This window comes from Pipistrellus hanaki (assembly GCF_964339955.1).
Source record: "Pipistrellus hanaki genome assembly, chromosome: X".
NCBI lineage: Eukaryota > Metazoa > Chordata > Mammalia > Chiroptera > Vespertilionidae > Pipistrellus > Pipistrellus hanaki.
In genome coordinates, this window is record NC_140524.1 from 55,393,182 (window position 1) to 55,406,924 (window position 13,743).

A 13,743-nucleotide genomic window follows, 5' to 3' on the forward strand; every position below is an offset into this window, starting at 1 on the left:
AATCAGCCCATCTCACCCCAATTGGCTCGAAGCTCCTTCCCCCAGGCAGCCATGTCCCTGATTGCCCCTTACACAAATAGGGGATGGGGCTGGCTGGTCAATCTCTTGCAGGCCCTCCCCCAACCTAGTCCTGCCCCCAAGTGGGCTCCTCCCACACTCATCAGGGGCATGGTTGGCTGGCTAACCTTCCATAGCCCCTCCTCTAGCCACTGACCCCTGATAGGCCCATCCCACTCCAATCAGGGTCAGGGCCCTCTGGGCAATTGCCCATGGCCCATTAGCCTGGCTGGCCTGGCCCTGATCAGGTCCCAATCAGGGTGGCCTGCCAGCCAACCTCCCATCACCTCCTCCTCCCAACAAGCCCACCCAATTGGGGCCGGGCTGGCAGGATATCACCCATGCATGAATTCGTGCACTGGGCCTCTAGTTATAAATAAAAAGGCAAATTGATTAGATATTTAAAACTTAGAAGACATTCTGAAGGGCTTAAGCTAGAAGGATCTTTTATCTTCTTATATTCTTTGAAATCCCTATTTGACATATTTTTTTTAATTACTAGAGGCCCGGTGCATGGATTCATGCACTGGTGGGGTCCCTCAGCCTGGTCTGTGGGATAGGGCTGAAACTGGCTCTCCAACATCCCTGAGGGGTCCCAGATTACAAGAGGGCACAGGCCAGGCCGAGGGTCCCCACTGGTGCATGATTGGGGCCATGGAGGGATGCGGGAGGTTGGCTCCAGGGTGTGTCCACCCCATTTCGCTCAGTCCTGATAAGCTGGACCCCAGCAGCATGCTCATCTACCTGGTCAGAGCATCTGCTCCCTGGTGGTCAGTGCATGTCACAGCGACTGGTCAACCAGTTGATTGCTCCCTAGTTGTCAGTGCACATCATAGCTAGCCTTAGCATATCATTAGCATATTACACTTTGGTTGAATGGATGACTGAACAAGTGGACACTTAGCATATTAGGTTTTATTATATAGGATGTTATAATCAGTATAAAGTATGCAGTTTAATAAATAACGGTGGATTAAACTTTGCTGTTAGGTTCATTTCTTCAATCACTTTATCCAGTCAACATTTCAAGCAATTGCATTTTCCTTGATATTCAAAAGAATTCCAGTCTATCTCATCATTCTAAATATTATTTCTATATATGCATAGAATGAATATGCATTTATATCATTTATTTTTATTTTATTGATTTGAGAGAAGGAGGGAGAGAGGGGGGGAGAGAGAGAGAGAGAGAGAGAGAGAGAGAGAGAGAGAGAGAGAGAGAGAACATTGATGTGAGAGGCACACATTAATCTGTTGCGTCCTACACATTTCCAGAGCAGGGATAGAACCTGAAACCTCCATATGTGCCCTGACTAGGAATCCCTGCCACCATTTCATGCACTAGATGACAATACTCCATCCAACCAACTGAGCTGAATGGGTTGAATGTACATTTATTTAAAATAAATTTTCAATGAATCTAGTAAATGAAATTATTTGCTCTTTCCTCAATACATTTGATTGGAAAGTAATAATATAGTGAAGAAAAATTTTTGGTTTATGACATGTTGCTTTCTCGAAAATATAGAGAATTCATCTTTACTTTTTTTTCTTCCCATTTTAACTAGTCTTTAATGATTGCTTACTATAAAATCTGCTATGAAATAAACTGAAGTGATTTTAATTTAGCTTCTGAAGTTTAAAAAATAGAGACATAATAGAGATGTAATTAGGATGTTGGTGTTTTATTGAGGCTTTTGTTATTTTTACATGTCATAATATGCAAATATTTCCTAATGCACAAATAACTAGTGTTATTTTTTCTCCAATTTGTAAATTAACTCTAATTTAAAAATCCAATTTTTATATTTGCTTGTTATTCTTCCTTTGGTCAAGGTAAATTTGCTGTAATTAAACTAAAAATTAGAGTTGGTCAGGATGGGAGTGCAGTTTTATATGTCACATCTATTTTTTTTCTTCAGTTTTCCCAGTCATATTTCAGACAGGTTTTTCCCCCCACCAATTATATTTATTATTTTTCTTTTTTTACTTATTTGGATTCCTCTCTATTCCTCTGATTACTCTTTGTTTCAGGTTTTTAGCCAAGTGATGCAGATTGTAGACTAATTTGGGTCAAAACATTTTTTTAGTACATCACTTGAGATCCCTCGAGGAAATTCATGAAAAATTATAAATGCTATTATTGTATAAAGAGGTTTAATATAATCATAATACATAATTCCATGGTTTCTTTACAAAAGAAATTAGATTTACCAATACCTTAGTTCAACATTTTAAAAAAATATATATTTTATTGATTTTTTTACAGAGAGAAAGGGAGAGAGATAGAGAGCTAGAAACATCGATGAGAGAGAAATATCTACCAGCTGCCTCCTGCACACCCCCTACTGGGGATGTGCCCGCAACCAAGGTACATGCCCTTGACTGAAATCGAACCTGGGACCTTTCAGTCCGCAGACCGACGCTCTACCGCTGAGCCAAACCGGTTTCGGCTCAACATTTTTTAAACTATAAAAATCATCTTAGCTCTGTTCATTATTGGCTTATTGATATCAACTAAAGAAATGTAGATATGTATGTTTAGCAAACAATATTATATAATGTTTTTAAATTGTTAATTATGAAGTTCTTTTTTTGCTGAAAACTAATTTTAATTAATAGATTAAATAGTGTAACTTCATGATTCTTCTTATTTAATATTGAATTTACACTTACAAACCAATTTCTCATAGTAGCCATGTTTGTGTTGCCAATAATTTAATGTAAGCAACAACTTTGAAAAACTCAGAGGACTTTCAAGACAACAACTGCACAGGACAGTTTTTTTTGTTTGTTTGTTTGTTTTTGTTTTTAATGTGAAATCTGTTACTACTTTGTTTCTACCTAGTACGTGGATTTTTATTGGAGTTGAAAACATTGATTTTCTAAGTTTTAACATTTCTTCACCAAATACTCAAGCTGGGAGGAAGTTCCTTCTTGTGCCTTATGATATGAATTTTGACAAGTCCATAATTTCAATAATAAAATAGAATTGTTCCCTCTTGCTGCTCACATTTGAACCCAATATCCCGATTAGGAGACAATAGGTGTATAATTCCTGACTCCTAATTATTTTATAAAAGAAAAAATAATATAAAATTGCTGTGGCTACCAGTTCCCTGACAAAGCTTTTCACACAAATTTTGTCTCTAGTTTGGAAAGTGAACTATCGTATATAATAAAAGGCTAATATGCAAATTGTACCCTTTGGAGTTCGACCAACCAGGAGTTCAACTGCTCACTATGATGAGTGCAAATCACCAGGGGGCAGCGAGGAATGAAAAAAGGCCCCAGCCAGGAGCCAGGAGAAGCCAGCCCTCCGCTGGCAGCTGACAGCTGGGTGAAGGAAGGCCCCAGCCAGCAGCTTGCAGCTGGCAGCTAAGAAAGGAAGCCTGATCTCCAGCCAGGCCTAGAGATCCCACCCATGTTTAAATTTTGTTCATGGGGCCTCTAGTAGAAAATAAAATGATAAATTCATAAGTCAATTCTCTATATAGTTGGTATAATTTTTATGTCTGAATTATAACAAGCTAGACAGAGATGATGCACTTATAATTAATTTATAGTTAAGGGCATACCTGTTTAACATTTAGGAATTATCAGCGCATATTTTAATATGTAACTGAAAGATATTTTTCATTTGATATATCATTAGAAATATTTCCTGTAAGCAAAATTGCAGACTGATGGTAGTGATAAAAACATTATTCTGGAGAAAGGTTAATTCATCTTCACTGTAAATTGTGGGTGTGAGTGGGTAATATTAGTACTATTGATATACAGCAGATCCTCTTCATGATGGCACCTAGTTTATATACAGTATAATTTGTATATATTTTTTTGTAATAGAGACAGAATTATGCCAGTAATCTAAACTGCCCTTGTGCCATATATTTCATTGCAGGGAGTAGTTCAATCTTTAGTTTATCTTTAGCTATACTGTATTTATGTCTATTGATAATAGGAACGTTATAATTTTTACTAGAGGCCCAGTACACAAAATTAATGCTTGGTGGGAGTGTCACTCAGCCCAGCCTGCACCCTCTCAATCTAGGACCCTTTGAGGGATGTCTAACTGCCCATTTAGGCCCAATCCAGGTAGGGCAGTTGGATATCCCTCTCACAAACCAGGACTGCTGGCTCCCAACTACTCAATTGCCTGCCATCCTGATTGCCCCTACACACTTCTGTCTGCCAGCCTGATCACCCCCAAACCATTCCCCTGCCAGCCTGTTGGCCCCTAACTACCCTCCCCTACAGGCTTGATCAACCCCTACTGCCCTCCCTTGCAGGCCTGGTCCCTCCCAACTGCTGGCCTGATCGCCCACAACTGTCTCTCTTGCAGACATGGTCCCTCCCAATTGCATTCCTCTGTTGGCCATCTTGTGGTGGCCATCTTATGTCCACGTGGGATCAATCATCTTTGACCACATGGGGACAGCCATGTTGTGTGTTGAAGTGATGGTCAATTTGCAAATTATTATTTTATTAGATAGGAGGATTAGATAGGATAGAGGCCTGGTACACAAATGGGAGCCAGCTGGATTGCCCCGAAGGGTGTCCTGGATCAGGGTGGGGGTTCCCTTGGGGCATGAGACAACATGGGTGAGGGGCCTCTGGTGGTTTGCAGGCCGGCCACACCCCCTGGCAACTCAAGCGGAGGCCCTGGTATCTGGGATTTATTTATCTTCTATAATTGAAACTGCGGGGGCCTGAAGCTGCAGGATCTCCCTTTTCCGTGTCCCGCACAGAAAGAGAGATGAACAAACCGGTTCTAAGTGGAGGTGGACAGGGATTGAGAAATATTAGAAATAAAGAGAGAAGACATAGAAATAGATTTCAAGCTGGGAGCTGGGAGGGCCGCTGACCTCTGCTGGAGAGGCAGACTGACGACCTCCTAAGCCACCCAGCACATCTATTTATACTCCAATCCAACAAGAAATTTCACAGGACAACAAGGAGCCTGGGAGAGCCCAGGTTCCGCCCACTCCTTCCTCCTGGACAAACACAAGCCAGGAACTAAGAACATCTCCTCACTCCCAGGGCGGGAGTGCAACTGACATGATTCTGCCAATATCCTGGGCCCAGTCAGCAACAATCTAAAGAATATCCAGGTGTCTTCCCATTTGGCCCTCTACATAAAACTTTGTAGCCTTAAGTGGAGGCCAAGGCAGGCCAAGGCTGTGGAAACTTGGCTTCCTCCATCACTGGGGGACAACTCAAGCCTCTTTCTCTCTCTAACTCTGTGGCTGCCGCCATTTTTGTTGGGATTTATTTATCTTCTATTATTGAAACTTTGTAGCCTTAAGTGGAGGCCAAGGCAGACCAGGGCAGGTGGAAAGCTTGGCTTCCTCCATTGCCAGGGAAACCCAAATCTCCTGCTGTCTCCATGGCCACAGCCATCTTGGTTGTATTAATTTGCATACTTACTCCTGATTGGTTGGCTTGTAGGTGTAGCAGAGGTATGGTCAATTTGAATATTACTGTTTTATTAGATAGGATGAGTTCATCCATGTCCCCAAACCCTCACTTGTGGCAGCTGACACTCTCTTCTCTGTATCTATGAATCCGTTTCTACTTTGTTTATTAGATTGTTTTGTTCATTAGATTCCACATATAAGTGGCATCATATGGCATTTATTTTTTTCTGAATGGTTTATTTCACTTAGCATTAATTGCAATAACATTTAGTATTTGGAGCATACAGTTTTCCAAGCTATTAATATATACTAGAATCCTGGTGCACAAAATCCAATGATGGGTGGAGTTCCTAGGCCTGGCTAGCAATCAGGGCCTATGGGGGCCATATCACCCTGTCCTTATAGGGTTCAGGCCAGCCAGGGCCTAATGAACGGGGCCTGCAAATGGGGGAAGGGACAGAGGTAGGTTGAACGGCCATGGGAGGTTGGGTGTGGGAGCTCACTCATCACAAGGGGTGGCTCTTGTGTTGAGGATCTGCTCCCTGGTCATTTTGATTGTTCCAGTTGTTCGGTCTTAATGGTCACTTAGGCTTTTATATATGCAGATTTTTCTTCTCAATTCCAAAATAATACTTTTTTATTTCAAATTAAACATTGATATAACAGGTAATAAAGATTAATATATTTCTCAATTAAAGACATTTATGCGTGAAAATATTTCCAAGTCACTTTTATTTATTTGTTTGTTTGGTTATTTTAATTTTTATTGAGGTAATATTGATTAATAGAGTTATGTAAATTTTAGGTACAACATTATAATTCAATGTCTGCATATTTTAGTGTATGCCCCCTACCAAATGTTTAGTTTCTTTACATTACCATATATTTGACCCTCTTTACTCACTTTTCTTCCTTTACCCATTTTGCTCTCTGTACCCCCTCTACCCCCTCTGATATCAGTATCTATGAGTTTTCTTTTGTTTTGTTAGTTCATTCATAATTTTTTGTTTTATATTCCACATATGAGTGAAATAATATGGGTTCTTTTGCATCTGACTTATTTCACTTAATACCCCCGAAATCCATCCATGTTGTTGCAAATTACACTATTTCATGTTTTTAATGGCTGAGTAATATTCCAATGCATATGTGTGTGTGTGTGTGTGTATGTGTGTGTGTTTTTCTCTGTGTGTGTGTGTGTGTGTGTGTGTGTGTGTGTTTGTGTATACACTACATATTCTTTATCCATATATCTGTTAATGTACACTCTGGTTGTTTCCATGTCTCAACTATTATAAACAATGCAATAGACAAATGGTTACATATAACTTTTTAAAATTATTATTTTCATATTTTTTGAAAAATGACCCAAATGAGTAATTGCTGGATCATACAGTAGCTCTTTTCTTAATCTAAGAAACCTTTACACTATTTTTCCATAAAACAAGAGTCTACGAGGGCTTCCTTTTCTCCACAGTCTCTTCAACACTTGTTATTTCTTGTATTTTGATAACAGCCATTTTAACAGACATGAGTTGATATCTCATTATGGTTATGATTTGCTATTCCTTAACATTAGTGATCAACATCTTTTCATATGTCTTTTGGGCAGCTGTATGTCTTCCTAAAAAATATGCGTATTCAGATTCTCTGCCCATCTTTGAATTATTGACTTATATAAGTTTTTTATATATTTTACATATTTATCCCTTATCAAAAGTAACATTTAAAAATATCTTCTCCCATATTTTTGTTTCATTGATAGTTTTCTTTCCTGTGCACAAGTTTTTTGTTTGATATAGTCCCCATTTATTGTAGCTTTTGTTAGGGGTCACATTTACAAAAACACCACTGAAACAAATATACAGAAGCTTAAAGCCTGTGTTTGCTTCTATGTATTTTATTGTTTTAGGCCTTTTATACAATTATTTGCTCAATTTTGAATTAATTTTTGTATAAGGTATATAATGATGGTTTAGTTTCACTCTTTGTCATGAAGCTGGCTAGTTTTCCCAGCACTATTTTTTTGAGAATCTTTAATTTTCCATTATACACACTTGTCTCCTTTGTTGTAAATTAATTTTTCATATATAAGTGACTTTTTTTATAAGTTCTTAATTCTGTTCCATTGATCTGTGATTTTTTTTGCAGCCTGTGCCATAATTTTTCAATTATTGTGCCTTTATAGTATAGTTTGAAATTGAGAAGTGTGATATCTCAGCTTTGTTCTTTTTTTTCAAGATTGCTTTGGCTCTTCAGGATCTTTTGTGGATCCATACAAATTTTATGATTTTTTTCTATTCCTGTGAAAATTGCCATTTGCATTTTGGTAAGAATTACATTGGATCTGTAGATTGGTTTTATGTAATATGGACATTTAAAAAATTTAGTTCTTCCAACCCATTAACATGGAATATATTTTTTTATTTCTTCATGTGAAAAACACACTTCATTGCATGTGCAATAATTGCATGAATTATTTATACTCTTACACATCATAGAAAAATTTTAAAAGTAATCAATGTTACCCCAATAAATTAAAAAGAAATAAATAAGTCAAACTAAAATAATGGATAAGGCAGAATTAAGAGTGAATACTTTTATTTTATTTTATTTTATTTTATTTTATTTTATTTTATTTTATTTTATTTTATTTTATTGATTAAGGTATTACATATGTGTACTTATCTCCCCATTGCCCCAAACCGCAACACTCATGCCTTTACCGCCCTGTTGTCTGTGTCCATTGGTTAAGATTACATGTATGCATACAAGTGCTTTGGTTGATCTCCCCCTCTTACCCCCACTCTCCCCTACCTTCCCTCTGAGGTTTGACAGACTGACAGATGCTTCTCTGTCTCTGGATCTATCCTTATTCATCAGTTTATGTTGTTCATTATATTTCATAAATGAGCGAGATCATGTGATATTTATCTTTCTCTGACTGGCTTATTTCATTTAGCACAATGCTCTCCAGTTCCATCCATGCTGTTGCAAATGGTAAGAATTCCTTCTTTTTTTACCACAGCGTAGTATTCCATTGTGTAGATGTACCCCAATTTTTTAATCCACTCATCTGCTGATGGCCACTTAGGCAGATTCCAAATCTTAGCTATGGTAAATTGTGCCACTATAAAAATAGGGGTGGATATTTCCTTCCTGAATGGTGTTTCTAGTTCCCTGGGGTATATTCCTAGAAGTGGAATCACTGTCAAATGGGAGTTCCATTTTTAGTTGTTGTTTTTTTTTTGTTTGTTTTTTTGTTTGTTTTATTTATTTATTTTTTTTAATGAAAATCCATACTGTTCTCCACAGTGGCTGCTCCAGTCTGCATTCCCACCAGCAATGCAAAAGAGTTCCCTTTTCTCCACATCCTAGCCAACACTTGTCTTTGTTGATTTGTTGATGATATCCATTCTGACAGGCATGAAATGGTACTGCATAATTGTTTTGATTTGCATCGCTTGGATGACTAGTGAGTTTGAGCATGTTTTCATATGTCTCTTGGCCTTCCTTATGTCTTCTTTTAAAAAGTGTCTATTTAGGTCTGTTCCCCATTTTTTGATTGGGTTGTTTACCTTCCTTTTGTTAAATTGTATGTGTTCCCTGTAAATGTTGGAGATTAAACCCTTATTGGAAATAACTTTGGCAGATATGTTCTCCCATGTAGTGGGCCTTCTTGTTGTTTTTTTGATGGTTTATTTTGCTGTGCAAAAGTATTTGTTTTAATGTAGTCCCATTTGTTTATTTTCTATTTAGTTTCCATTGCCCTAGGAGCAGTATCAGTGAAGAAATTTATTTGGCATATGTCTGAGATTTTGCTTCCTGTGGATGCCTCTAGTATATTTATGGTATCCCATCTTATGTTTAAGTCCTTTATCCATTTTGAGTTTATTTTTGTGTATGGTGTAAGTTGGTAGTCTAGTTTCATTCTTTTGCATGTATCTGTCCAATTTTCCTAACACCATTTATTGAAAAGTATTTAAGGTACTTTTGTATAATGATCCTATGAAGATATTGGACATTTATATTTTTTCTTTCTAGAAAATGAAGTTGAGCAAGTGATAAATGATTAAAGGTAAAGGAGATTTTAAAATATGGGAAGGATTTGATAGGAATGAAGGAAAAGGCAGGATAAATGTAGTGAAGTATCTAAATGTGTGGAAAATGTGGGATCAACACCATTTCATCATTTGAAATGGAAGCAGTAAGTAATAATGGGTGACATGGAAACCACTTGAGCTTCTTTTTATTTTCTAAACCATAAAGAAATATTTTTTGAAAGAGGGGACAAAGAGATTAAAAAGCTTGAAAGAATAGTGCAAGTTTGCAATTATTGTAATGGGAACAGAAGAAATGGAAAATGAACAAAACAATAACACAAGCTTTATTGAGGTAAAACTCATTTTAATGCCCATTCTCACTAAATGTCTAAGAATTCCACAAGGCAAATTTGAGAATTAAATGGTTCCATAAACATGAAGAACTTTATATTAAAAAAACACCCTATATCAAGCTACTAAATAATCAATTAATCTCACTCTTTTGAACTCTTTCAAGTCCTATTGGGAAAAAAATGTATTATATAGTTTTACCACCTTGTGCTAACAACTTATAAAATTTTGAAAATTTATTATTTTCTTTTGAAATATGTTTAGAATCATTTTAATGCTTTCATAGCCACCTTTTAAAGAGTTAAAAACCTTTTAATAGATTAGTCCTGCTAATCTATGCTGCTTATTTAGTATATTCTTAATAATTCATGGTAACAGCAATGACAATAATTACTTTGAAAATAGGGATCAAATGAAGTTTATAGTAGTGTGTGTGTATGCTCTTGTATACATGTGTCTTCATTTGGGCTTAATTCTTTGAAAAATTATTTCTAAGTCATTAGTTTGAAATATTTGTGTCTACTGTGATTATTTTCAGCCACTCTCATAAATAATCTAATGAATAAGTAAACATATATTATTCTTTTAAGTTGTTAAAAATAATTTAGTGATATCTTCTGATAAGAAATTATATTTACAATGTTAAAGTTCAAATTATCTGGTATTAAATAATATGATGACTGCATAACTCTTTTGTTGAGTATTTGAGGGTCAGTATTAAGGCAATACATTAATTGGTTTTCATTAGGAATTTTGAAATATGAACATACATGCAGAATTATAATGTTGTGTAGTTAATTTTTTGGTCTTCCGTGTGCTAATAAAAATGTATTTTTTTATTTTAATAAATTTAAATTATGCAATAATAAGAATTTTTTTTCAATTAAATTTGATTAACTAGGACTTATTATAAATTATATCATACTTTTCCCCCAATAACTTCTGTAACAGATACAACTTCTGCCAAGTTTCTTGAATAGGCACTTCATAGAGATATATGATCACTAGGTCTTGCTGTCTATATCTGGATGCTTGTCAGGATCAGTGAGCTCTTCACAGAAATATTAAGAAAAAGCTTTTGCAATATGAACATTTCAGCATATATGGATAATCTGTGTGAATAGCATTGTTCTGCTATGGATGACCTCTTTGCACAGAGTGATAGCTTCATCCTTTTTCACATCATTATATTTGCTGGGGGGAAATCCTGCTGTGCTACATCATAATAACATGTAATCTTCTTGTTCAGTTTAGCTGAGATTTAAGAAGACTGCTCATAAAAGCTGTTCTTTAAAGCCTGATCTATAATTTTTTTCAGAATTACCCCAGCAGAAAAGCAAGAGGCTTTATAAGATAGATACAACCATTAAAACTCTTAAATGAAGATTAGTTTCAAGTTTTACAATACGGTACCAAGCCATCTGGCAAATCTTTCATGTCAGGTTTTGTTAAACCTCTGAGCTTTCTAAATGTTAATTCATCTCTCTTATGTTCCATCTCTCCTTCCCTAAACACACACACACATATACACTTGGCTTGATGATTAAGATAAAAGATCTAATTAAATGTTTGAAGCTTGTTGATATTTCCACCTAGAGATTTGTTACCCTTGAAGACAATTTCAAAATTGTTTGCTTTTGGCAGTACCCTCAGAATCCTTTGGATAAATGAATATATTCTTCCCAAATTACTCTCCTCTTTTTACCAAATTTTCCTCGGGTCTAATTACATGCAGAAGGAGGATCAGCATACAGGTGTGATATCAACCCACTTCAAGGGAACTCGGATGAGTCTGGAAAATATTAGATGGGTCTATGAAGTAATCCAACATTGTTTTACTGAATATCTCATCACTTTAGCTTTGAAGACAGCAGTTATCCTAGAAATGTACATAGTCATTAAATCAGTTTTATTAAACTGGTGTTAAATTGTTGTTGCACCATTCCATCCACAACTATCAATTTGTGTTTTGCTTTCAGAAATTCATTTCTCTTGACACCAATTTGACAAAACAAACAAACAAACAAACAAACAAACAAACAAACAGAAACCCACAATGTTCTATCTGTGCCAGAATACTGATAAATATAGATCTGCATGTCTCTTTAATTTTAACAAATGTCTCCTAATTACCCTGTGGACAGGAACCATTAGTAAATTGTGACTTTGTGTCCAAAAAAACATGGTATAAATTCAGCTTATAAGCTTATACAGGAATACTTTACTTTGCATAACTTATTAGGAAAGCTTAACATTACTCATATTTCTTCAAGCATGTAATATATACAGTATTTCCAGGAAACATAACATCTTAAGGATATGTACAAAGTTTAAATGAATATCAATCTCAAACCCATGTTTAAATTTACTCATTCCAACCCTATTCTTCTTGTCTCCTTCCAAAAAGGTTTTCATTGATTTTTAAGCAAATTTAAATGTCCTCTTTCATTAGTGAATTTATTTAAAACTTTCAATCATCAATTAGGTTGACATTTTATTTTTATTTCTTTATGAATGAATTTATATATAATCAAAAGAGGTTTCTCCAATTAGAGAGTATGTACTAATTAGAAAAAGTAATGAATAATTATATGTCTGATTCCCCTGTTCCCTCCACACTCACATTACTGTGCTATTTATTTTTTGAGATATACAGAAGTATTTTGTAAGTAATTAGAATTTCTAGTTTCAAAATGTTGAAGTGAAAGGGAAGAGAAAGTTAGAGAGGGAATCATGCGGTGGATGACTCTAAAAAGCTTCCAGTTTATGTTAAAAGGGAAGATATATCAGTAATAGTTCAAATGAAGAGGATAATTATAAAGCATCAGGCACTTTACTATAGTAACTTATTATAGTACAATATAGCGATACTGAGACTCATGTTATTATACTCATTTCACAGATGATGAAACTAAGAGTTCTTTTTTAATTTGACAAAGTTCATAAAACTATTAAGATATAAAGCCAGATGCAAATTCAACAGGCCCTGCTTTTCCACTGTTGCTTGAGTAGATTTCAGTATCTTTTAAACATTTGTTGTTTCCTCAAATATTGACTAGCACCTCTACAGAAACTCATGGCAGGAGGACCTTAAGAAGAGTTAAGGAGATAAAAATTAACTAAGGGCCTTTCCAATTTCAGAATATCTCTAGAGTATATTCACTACCATTGAAAAATTTCCCCGTAATTTATTATAGAATTAAAAATTGATATTTTGCCAAGGCTTTTAACATGAAATTCTTCAACTAAATATATTGTGATAAAAAATAAGTTCCAGATTACAATTCATATTTTATAAATGTCAGTTTTTTATGGATTTATTTCTATAGTAAGGACCTCGATTTTTATAAGGAAATAAATTACAATGAAGGAAAGTTTTCATAAATGTAATCACTAGAAACATCAACCACATCCTGATATGTCTTTTAAGTATCATTATGGTATATACTACATTGACTCCAAAATATTTTTATATGCTGGTTTGAGGTTTTTCCTCCTTCTTGTCAATATGTCAATCGTATGGTAATAAAATATCTATACTCTATCAGTTAAACTCACTTTCAGTCTTTGATAAGCTAAAATAAAGAGATGGCTGTGACAATTTACGATGTCACATTTCTACAAAACCCAAAATTCCTCGAGTGTGTATAATTACCAAGAACATGAAAGCATGCTTACATTTCTAATGGAAATTCTGCTACATTTGAGAAAAGAATGTAATAGCTAAATACACTGAAACTCCTCTGGATTCTCATTTTGCTAGATTTTGAAAGAATAATTTAATTTTGAGACTATAGTTAGAAATACCATGTTCTTATTCTAACTATGATATTATTACCATTAGGTTTGAGTGACAATTAAATTTGCAAGTT